This window comes from Trichosurus vulpecula, chromosome 4 (assembly GCF_011100635.1).
Source record: "Trichosurus vulpecula isolate mTriVul1 chromosome 4, mTriVul1.pri, whole genome shotgun sequence".
Taxonomy (NCBI): domain Eukaryota; kingdom Metazoa; phylum Chordata; class Mammalia; order Diprotodontia; family Phalangeridae; genus Trichosurus; species Trichosurus vulpecula.
This window is the reverse complement of record NC_050576.1, coordinates 405,734,135-405,745,152: the sequence shown is the minus strand read 5'-3', so window position 1 is coordinate 405,745,152 and position 11,018 is coordinate 405,734,135.

The window sequence follows — 11,018 nt, the reverse complement described above, 5'->3', positions numbered from 1 at the left end:
CTTAAGTTTACATATTTTCTAGTATATATGCATAAACATCTCTGTCCACCTCATTTAAAGTGATATTCAGTGTCTGCTTCAGAGTGTCAATCTACTTGGAGAAATTGTAAATAGCCTCCAAAGTTGCCCACATTTTAGCATATTTTAATGTATAAAATGTTTCTACTATTTGAAAATTTTTTTTTCTTCCAAATTAATTCAATTCAATCAGCACTTACTAAGCACCTAATTCACGGAAGATACTTGATCTGCAAAAATCTGCTTCATCAGGGATACAGACTGAAAGAAAAAGGTTAACGCATAATTTTAAACAAAATGTTTAAAGTAAACTTTTCAATGACATATAGTAGCATTGGAAGGGCATTGACAACATATCTGGCTCTTTCTGGATGATTACTATTGTTAGTATTACAACATCATTCCTTGACATTTTGTCTTTTGGAAGGTTCTTTCCAAAATTACTTGACAGTTATAAGGGGAAGTTTAACATCACATGTCTTTTGAATATGTGCTTACTTGAAGGAGAATATGCAAAATATTTGTATTAGTTTTACTTCAAAGAGTTCCTTCTTTTTTTTTTCCATCTTCCACTTTTACTACCTCTAATAAATAGGGTTGTACAACTTCCACGGCTAAAGACAAGTTCCCAGGATACAAGACCAAAAGGCAGAGTTTCCCAGTCTTCCCTCCCTCCCCCAAGGCCATTAATGCTGTCTATTTCCTCTAACCCTACAAAAATGCCTAACTGACCCTTAGGACAATTTCCCTCTGTTCTGGGCCAGGCTTGACTTAGAAGAGTCCAGTGGTTCAGACTCATTAATCAAATAAAAGAAGGCCCTAGTAGATCAACTAGCATTTAACAAGAAGTAGGTTGACTTAACAGTAGATGTAATATAGTATAGGATCATGTAGACACAGTCTCTGTTAAATCCATAGAGAGAAAATAATCAGATTGGCAAAGTTTATTGACCCACGGGGCACAGAAACTTTCGTTAAGCGTGAGGAATACTCTTTGGATCATCTTTTTTTAATACTATAGCTGTTTGAGAAGCTGTCTCAGTCTTTTTGACCAGTAAAGTCTCAAGGACAGCTTTACAGCATTTAGGGAATATTAGCCTAGTATAACTTACATGAGGAGGCAGCTAGGTGGTACAGTAGATAGATCCCTGGGCCTGGTGTCAGGATACACCTGAGTCCATCCTCAGACACTAGCTCTGTGACCCTGGGTAAGTCACTTAATACTGCTTGCCTCAGTTTCTTCATCTGTAAAATAAATTGGAGAAGGAAGTGGCAAATCATTCCAATATCTCTGTAAAGAAAACCCCAAATAGGGCCATGAAAAGTGAAGACACAACTGAAATGTCTGCACAACAACAACAACAACAGCTTTGCTGGATTCTTGTATGCATTTATTCCTACTGTGCCCTCAAATCTATATATTCATGTCTCAGTAGCTCAGGAGGCTTTTATTTTGTAATGGTATGGAAAGAACTGAATTCTATCACCAAAACTGACATTTAGTGAGGCTCAAGACTAGGGTTTGCCTTTCTTTGTAACTTTATACCTTGATAGTGCCTGGCATATAGTAAGTGCTTAAAAATGCTTTTTTTTTTTTTGATGAATTGTCAACCTCACTGATTTTATTTATTCTGCAATATATGGATGAAAATAACTGTTCTCCCTCATTGGGTTAAGGATAATATCAGATAATATTTACTTTGTAACTATTAATTTTAAGGTGCTATTCAACAAGAAGTGACATCACTATTAATATTATTATTATTGGAATGGTTGTTATTGTTGTTATAACTTGAAATATCCACAGGTAGTTCAAGTAAAAAACAATAAAGCCAGTTGTGTGTTACACACCTGTAATTCCAATTCTTAGGCAGGCTGAGGCTGGTGGACCTTTTGTGTACATGAGTACTGAACTATAGTGGCCTAAGCTTATTGGCTGTCCATAATGTTTGGTGTTAATACGGAGAATTCCTGGGATTGTGGTGCCCCCGGGTTGCCTGTGGAGGGATAAGCCAGTCCAGGTCAAAAAGTGAACTAGATCAAAGTTCTCATGACCATAGGTAGTTGAATTGGCTCATGAGTAGCCCCTTTCCTTGCAACTTCTGAGAGATGAGAGATCCAGAAAGACAAAGGCGATGAAGAAGAAGAAGAAGAAGAAGAAGAAGAAGAAGAAGAAGAAGAAGAAGAAGAAGAAGAAGAAGAAGAAGAAGAAGAAGAAGAAGAAGAAGAAGAAGAAGGAGGAGGAGGAGGAGGAGGAGGAGGAGGAGGAGGAGGAGGAGAAGAAAGAGAGGAGCAGAAGAAGAAGGAGAAGAAGGAGAAGTAGGAGGGGGGAGGAGGAGGAGGAGGAGGAGGAGGAGGAGGAGGAGGAGGAGGAGAAGGAGAAGAGGGAGAAGAAGAAGAAGAAGGAGAAGGAGAAGAAGAAGAAGAAGAAGAAGAAGAAGAAGAAGAAGAAGAAGAAGAAGAAGAAGAAGAAGAAGAAGAAGAAGAAGAAGAAGAAGAAGAAGAAGAAGGAGAAGAAGAAGAAGAAGGAGAAGGAGAAGGAGAAGAAGGAGAAGAAGGGAGGGGGAGGGGGACAGGGAGGAAGAGGGGGAGAAGAGAAGAAAAAGAACAACAGAAACAGCAATAGCAATACCTGACACTTGACAGCATTGGCTAAGAAATACATCCTTTTCTAATATATATATATCTTCAAAATTTGAGTAAAAATTTACTTTTGCTACACTTTTTTTTGTAAATGCATATGGCTGAAATATAACATATTTCAGAAGTAGATTGGAATGTTTACATCAGTAACTCTAGCACCAGTTATTATTACTATAAATGTTTATTTCAGGAGATGGTGTTGTACCTTCAGAGTGAAGTGGGTCTCTCTCTCTCTCTCTCTCTCTCTCTCTCTCTCTCTCTCTCTGTATATATGTGTGTATATATATATATATGTATATAAATGTATATATATATATGTATATATGTATATTTATGTGTATATATATAATATATCATCATCAGATGATAAAGCACATCATCTGTCCACTGTGTCATATGCTGCCCCTTTTCCTGAATTTTGTTGAAGTATATTTTAATGCCTAATTCCTTAGACGATTTTTTTCTTCTACCTGTGCTATATCATCGCTTTGAGTCTGCCATTGTTCAGTGGATGCTAATTTTCAGGAAGCTGTATAAGGATGTACATCATAATTACATATTCGTGTGTGTGTGTGTGTGTGTGTGTGTGCATGCTTCTGTGTGTAATAGAGTAGCCAAATAGTAATTTATTTCGTCTGCAAGAAAACATACTTCAAGTTTCATTTACTTGACAAATATTGGAGGATGTTCAACTAAGAAAAGGCAATGTCAAATTCATAGGGAAAGATCTAGCTTTATTGAAACTGTTCATTTTGAAACTAGCTCCTTAATGAGACAGGAAATATCAGTGCACATTACATGCTGTGAGTTGTCATTTGTAAATGCCATTGATGAGAAATTCTTCCTGCAATAAAATATTGATTTTGTCATTCATAATGACTTAAAGAACATGATATGTAAGCATAAGAATATATGTGTCTGTTTTGCTGCTGAAGTATTTAAATTCATTATATCTAGTGCTGGGAGAGAGAAAAAGAAATATATCATAAAAGATAGCATCATTACATTAGTTGGACTTAATATATCAGTAAGGGAAGATTCATGACCTTGAGGATGACCATGAACATACCTGAATGGTTCAGGATCTCGAAGTATAAGAAATTCTCTAGGTAGAAGGTAGAGGAAGTATAACATTTATTTAGACATGAGAGAATCCAACCTTAGGACCAGTAATTCCAACTGCATATAGTATCAAAAATATTCCAAAGTCAGTAAGTCCACCTCAAAGTAGCAACAAGGAAATAATTTTTTAGACCTAGCAGCTTTTATTTGTTTTTAGATTTTTTTTTTTATTTTTGGTTTACAATGCTCGGTTCCACACGTTTTTTTGGGTTCCAAATTTTCTTCCCCTCTCTCCCCTCCCCCATGCCCCCAAGATGGCATGGAATCTGATATATGTTCTACATATACCTTCAGATTAAACTTATTTACACAATAGTTAAGTCGTAAAGAAGAATCATGATCAATGGAGTGAATCATGAGAAAGAAGAAACAAAACCAAAAAAGAAGAGACAGAAAAAAAGAGAGAGAAGATAGTTTGCCTCAATTCACATTCAGACTCCATCGTTCTTTCTCTGTATGTGGATAGCTCTTTCCTTCGTGAGTCCTTTGGAGCTGTCTTTGAACCTCGTATTGCTGAGAAGAGCCAAGTCTATCAAAGTCAGTCATCACAGAATAAATATGTCTGTGGTTGTGTACAATGTTCTCCTGTCTGCTCCTCTCACTCAGCATCATATCATGTAGTTCTTTCCAGGTTATTATGAAGTCCAGATCATCCCCATTTCTTATAGAATAATGGTATTCCATTACATTCATATACCACAACTTGTTTAGCCATTCCTCAATTGATGGGCATCCCCTTGATTTCCAATTCTTTGCCACAACAAAAAGAGCTGCTATAAGTATTTTTGTACATAGGGGTCCCTTCCCCATTTGTGTGATCTCTTTGGGATACAGCCCTAGAAGTGGTACTGCGGGGTCAAAGGGTATGCACTTTTTTATAGCCATTTGGGCATAGTTCCAAATTGCTCTCCAGAATGGCTTAATCTGTTCACAACTCCAACAATGTAACAATGTTCCAATTTTCCCACATCCTCTCCAGAATTTATCATTCTCCTGTTTTGTCATTTTAGCCAATCTGACAGGAAAGATGTGTTACCAAAGAGTTGTTTTGATTCGCATTTCTCTAATCAATGGTGATTTAGAGCATTTTTTCATATGCCTATAGATATTTTTAATTTCTTCCTCTGAAAATGGCCTGTTCATGTTCTTTGACTATTTCTCAATTGGGGAATATAGGACTTGTATTCCTATAAATTTGCCTAGGTGCCCTGTATATTTTAGATATGAGGCCTTTATCAGAGACATTAGTTCTAAAGATTTTCTCCCAATTTTCTGCTTCTCTCCTAATCAAGGTTGCATTGGCTTTGTTTGAACAAAAACTTTTCAATTTAACATAATGAAAATTATCCATTTTGCATTTTGTAATGCTCTCTATCTGTTGTTGGGACATGAATTCTTCCCTTTCCCACAAATCAGCCTTTATTCCTAAATTGTGAACCCATTTTGACTTTATTTTGGCATATGGTATAAGATCTTGGTCTATGTCCAGATTCTGCCATATCATTTTCCAATTTTCCCAGTAGTTTTTGTGGAATAGTGAATTCTTAGCCCAGAAGCTGGATTCTTTGGGTTCATCATGCTATAGTCGGTGACTACTGTGTCTTCTGTACCTACCTTATTCCACTGATCCACCACTCTGTTTCTTAGTGCATACCAAGTAGTTTTGATGACTGCTGCTTTATAGTACAGTTTAATATCTAGTATAGCTAGGGCACCTTCCCTAGCATTTCTTTTCATTAATTCCATTGATATTCTGGACCTCTTGTTCTTCCACATGAATTTGGTTATTATTTTATCCAGCTTTATAAAATAATTTTGGTAGTTTGATTGGTATGGTGCTAAACAAGTGAATTAATCTAGGTAAAATTGTCATTTTTATTATATTAGCTCAGCCTAACCGCAAGCAACTGATGTTTTTCCATTTATTTAGATCTGACTTTATTTGTGTTCACACAAGGTATTGCATAATTATGTTCATATAGGCCCTGGGTTTTTCTTGGCAGGTAGACTCCCAAATATTTTATAGTGTCTACAGTAACATTAAATGGAATTATCTTTCTATTTCTTGCTGTTGGGCTTTGTTAGTAATATATAGGAATGTGGAGGACTTATGTGGGTTTATTTTATATCCTGCCACTGTGCTAAAATTTTTATTTTATTATTTCAAGCGGTTTTTCTTCATTCTCTACATTTCTCTAAGTAAATCATCATATCATCTGCAAAGAGTGATAACTTATTTTCTTCTTTGCCTATTCTATTTCTTTTTCTTCTCTTATTGCTAAGGCTAATATTTCTTGTACCAAATTGAGTAATAGGGGTGATAATGGACATCCTTGTTTCACCCCTGATCTTATTGGGAATGCATCTAGCTTATCCCCATTACATATAATGCTTGCTGATGGTTTTAGGTAGATGCAACTTTTAATTTTAAGGAACACTACGTGTATTCCTATGCTTTCTAGTTTTTGTTTTAATAAGAATGAGTATTGTATTTTGTCAAAAGCTTTTACTGCATCTATTGAGATGATCATGGTTTCTGCTCAATTTTTTGTTGATATGATCAATTATGCTGATGGTTTTCCTAATATTGAACCAGCCTTGCATTCCTGGAATAAATCCTACCTGGTCATAGTATATTATTCTCATGATAACTTGCTGCAATCTTTTTGCTAATATTTTATTTAAAATTTTTGAATCAATATTCATTAGGAAAATTGGTCTATAATTTTCTTTCTCTGTTTTGACTCTTCCTGGTTTGAGTATTAGTACCACATTTGTGTCATAAAAAATAATTTGGCAGGACTCCTTCTTCACCTATTTTCCCAAATTGTCTATAAAGTATGGGATTTAATAGTTCTTTAAATGTTTGATAGAATTCACATGTAAAACCATCTGGCATTGGGGATTTTTTCCTATGGAGTTCATTGATGGCTTGCTCAATTTCTTTTTCTGAGATGGGGTTATTTAGAAATTTTACTTCCTCTTCTGTTAACCTGGGCAATTTATATTTTTGTAAATATTCATCTATTTCCCTAAGGTTGTCAAATTTCTGAGCATACAATTGGGTCAAATGATTCCTAATTATTGTTTTAATTTCCTCGTCATTGGGGACATGAATTCACCCTTTTCCTTTTTGATACTGGCAATTTGGTTTTCTTCTTTTTTTAATCAAATTGACCAGAGGTTTATCAATTTTATTAGTTTTTTCATAAAACCAGCTTTTAGTTTTATTTATTAGTTCAATAGTCTTCTTTATTTCAATTTTATTAATCTTTCCTTTGCTTTTCACTATTTCTACATTGGTATTTAATTGGGGATTTTCAATGTGTTCTTTTTCTAGCTTTTCAGTTGCATGCCAATTCATTGATCTCTTTTTTATCTATTTTATTCATGAAAGAATTTAGAGATGTAAAACTTCCCCTAAGAACAGCTTTTGCTGCATCCCGTAAGTTTTGCTATGTTGTCTCATTATTGTCATTCTCTTGAAAGAAATTATTAATTGTTTCTATGATTTGTTCTTTGGCCCAATCATTGTTTAGGATTAGATTATTTAGTCTAAAATTAATTTTTGGTTTATTCTTTCAACCAATCCCAATATTTTTCCTACGTGGTGTCCTCTAATTTTATCTAATAACCACATTTATTCCAATTTTCAGAATTGATTAAGATTTTTTTAAATACCTAGTTTATTTCTTTGCCTGATTGATTTGGTAACATAATCAAAAAGGCTTCTCACCTGTTAATATAACAGGTTATCAGGGTATACAACGTCTTTTTAGTTATGTTAAGTTGGGTGGGACCTGGGACATTCCTGTTATACATAATTTTTAATTTACTGCAACCTCTTCACTATGCACTTAGTAAAATGTCAAATTAGTATTTGGAAAGAAAGAAACAAGCATTCATTGAGCACTTTTTAATGTGTTAGGCACTGTGCTAAGTGCTTTACAAACATCATCTATTTCGATCCTCATTATAACCCTGGGATGTATTGTCACCATTTTGTCACTTAGGGAAAATGAGATAGAGAGAGGTAGCAACTACTAGTAGTAATTAATAATGTTTAGTATCTGGGCCACTTTTTAAGAATGTAAGTTTCAGAGAAGGTGCTGAGGGAGTTTGTTTCATCACCTTATTGCTCAGTATACCAATGTAATCACTGGTCCTAGGCCCTATTTCTATTTCTAACTAATACTGACAAAAATATGATTATATGCTCCTGAGACAACATGAGACCTGATTGCGTGAGAATCTTTGGGTATGCACTATGTCATTTACATTCAGAAGAAAAGCAGACCAGACTGACAAAAACAGTTTGTACCTGTTGGACATGAGTTCTGGAACAGAGAGTAAGATGGGATCTTGTGGTGGTTATAGTATGCTTCTATTGACTAGCCTTGGGACTGAGACAGAAAGGGTATGGGAGGGAGGTACAATCATTAGCATTTATTGTCCTCTTCAACCATACTTGTCCTCTCCTGACATCTCAGATTCCACTGGACCAGCTGTGGAGTGAAGTGAGGCACAGGACCACCAAGGCAACAGGGAACATAGATGAAATGGGAGAAATAAAAGAGAAGGAAGGAAAGAAGGAAGAGAGAGAGGAAGGGAGAGCAGAAAGCAATATTTTATAAATAATTGAAAAATTCTTAACATAAAATTTTGTTCTATAGAATAAAGATACCACTGCCAAACTCACATTAATTCTCGGTAGCTATCTAACGTGAACCTCATTTTATCTGATGTTTTTAGCATTTAACACAGCAAACAGATTAAGAGGATTATGTTTTTTCTTGAAGTAAGCTCTTAAGGGCAGAATCAATAATTAGCTGCCACAGTGCTTGAGTAACTTTCTTATTCAGAAATTTCATTTAATTTTTAAAAGAATTATTGTCAAAAACACAACATTTTATTTCATGTGATATATTAACCCGTGGGTTAATAATGAATATCATGAAAAACAAATATGCCTTATTTTATTCTAAGTACTTTATGCATCTCTGCTCACTGATTAAATAAAGAACTTGAATGCTGGCACTAATACACGCCTCTAACACTTGAAGAAGCTTTCTTCAACTCAGTAGTGCAAGAGCTGCCAAAAAATGATGGAGGCAGTTATTTGTATATGCTTGTATGCTAATCCTAGTGCCAAGGAGGAACACACAAGAGAACATGCAATGACTTATGCATTTTGTGGATTCAGCAGAGCATTATGCATTTACAATTATTTTGAAGAGCAAGGTTCTGTATCAACATGCATCAGGCTTGACAAAATACATACCCCCAAGCTCTTCTGGCCACAAAGTTTTAAGTTGTGATTGAATGTGAACTCATATATTAAAATACATTATGGAGAAACTTTTAGTTTGAAAATAAATATTTAAGAAGGCACAAAGAATATGAAACATGGCCAGTAATGTTTGTACATACTTATAATTCTTGCCCCTAGGGGAGGCTGAGACTGGTAGATCCCTTGAGTTTGGTAGTTTTGAACTGTAGTAGCATTAAAGCCTACTGTTGTCCACACTAAGTCTGACACCAATATAATGCATTTGCATGGAGTAGAGGGCCACCAGCCTGCTTATGAAGGTCAGAAATGGATCTGATCAAAGCTTCCATGAAAATCAGCAGTGGTTTTGGTCATGAGTGGCCACTTTCAGCCTGGGAGAGATAACAAGATCCAGTATCCAGAAATGATTATGAAGACAGTGGTGGTGGTGGTGGTGGTGGTAGTAGTCATGATGATGATGATGATGATGATGATGATGATGATAAATAATCTATTGACTATGGAGAAGAGGGGAGACAAGTTAGTATCACTTAAGTTAATATCAAGGGACTAGCTCAATTCAATTTAATTAAATAGATTTTTAGTGAGTGACAACTATGTGCAAGGCCTGGTGCTAGATTTAGATGGAGAAACAAGAATTAATGAAACATGACCCCCAATGTCATAGAACTTAAATCCAGTGAAAAAGAAAAAAAAAACATTACCCAATGACATTAAGTTTACAGGGAAATTAAGTGGATAATCAGGTACAAAAAATAGCCCGGTATAGCTGAACTTGTGGACTTAAGGATGCAATTGAGGTATCTCAGGAAAATAAAATTTATTTGTCAGGTTTATTTTTACATGGCTACAATACAATGGGTAAAACAACTGAAAAACAAAGTGGTGTACAAAGAAAAGAAAGGTTTTTCATGGTTTTCTCACATCCTTCTCATTTCTCTTCCCAATTTTTCCTCTACTTCTCTAATTTGCTTTTTCAAATCCTTTTTGAGCTCTTCCATGGTCTGGGACCAGTTCATGTTTTTCTTGGAGGCTTTTGGTGTAGGCTCTTGCACTTTGTTGTCTTCTTTAGGCTGTATGTTTTGGTCTTCTTTGTCACCAAAGAAAGAATCCAAAGTCTGAGACTGAATCTGGGTGTGCTTTCGCTGCCTGGCCATATTCCCAACCAACTAACTTGATCCTTGAGTTTTTCAGTGGGGTATGACTGCTTGTAGACTAACGAGTTCTATGTTCCACGTTTGGGGGTGGAGGTGCCAGCTCTGTCACACCAGCACTGCTCCTTCCCCAAGAACCCCCAGCCCGGGCTGGGCTTAGATCTTCGGCAGGCTGTGCACTCCTGCTCTGATCTGCCACTTAATTCCTCCCACCAGGTGGGCCTGGGGCCAGAAGTAGCAGCAGCTGTAGCTGCCCCACCTCCGCTGCCCCCGGGGCTGGAAGCCGAACGGAGAACTCCTTCCACTCCCGCAGCTTTTCCCACTAACCTTCTCCGCAGTCTTTGGTGTTTGTGGGTTGAGGAGTCTGGTAACTGCTGCAGCTCACATATTCAGGGTGCTAGGGCCCCCTCCGCCCGGCTTCTGGTCTGGATCGTCCACGCTGCTCAGGCTGGGCTCTGCTCCACTCCATTCCCAGCTCCCAGCTCCCAGCTCCGTGTGGGATAGACCTTACCCAGAGACCATCCAGGCTGTCCTGGGCTGGAGCCCTGCTTCTCTCTGCTGTTCTGTGGGTTCTGCCGTTCTAGAATTGGTTCAGAGCCATTTTTATAGGTTTTTGGAGGGACGCGGTACGGAGCTCACACTAGTCCCTGCTTACCAGCCGCCATCTTGGCTCCGTCCCCCCAAAAGGTCTTTAATTTACATTTTCCAACTATGCACAATTTACCTGAGCTCAAGGAAGTAGTTTGGCATAGCTGACAACTAGACAAGGAGACATAGGGTCTAGCTGATAT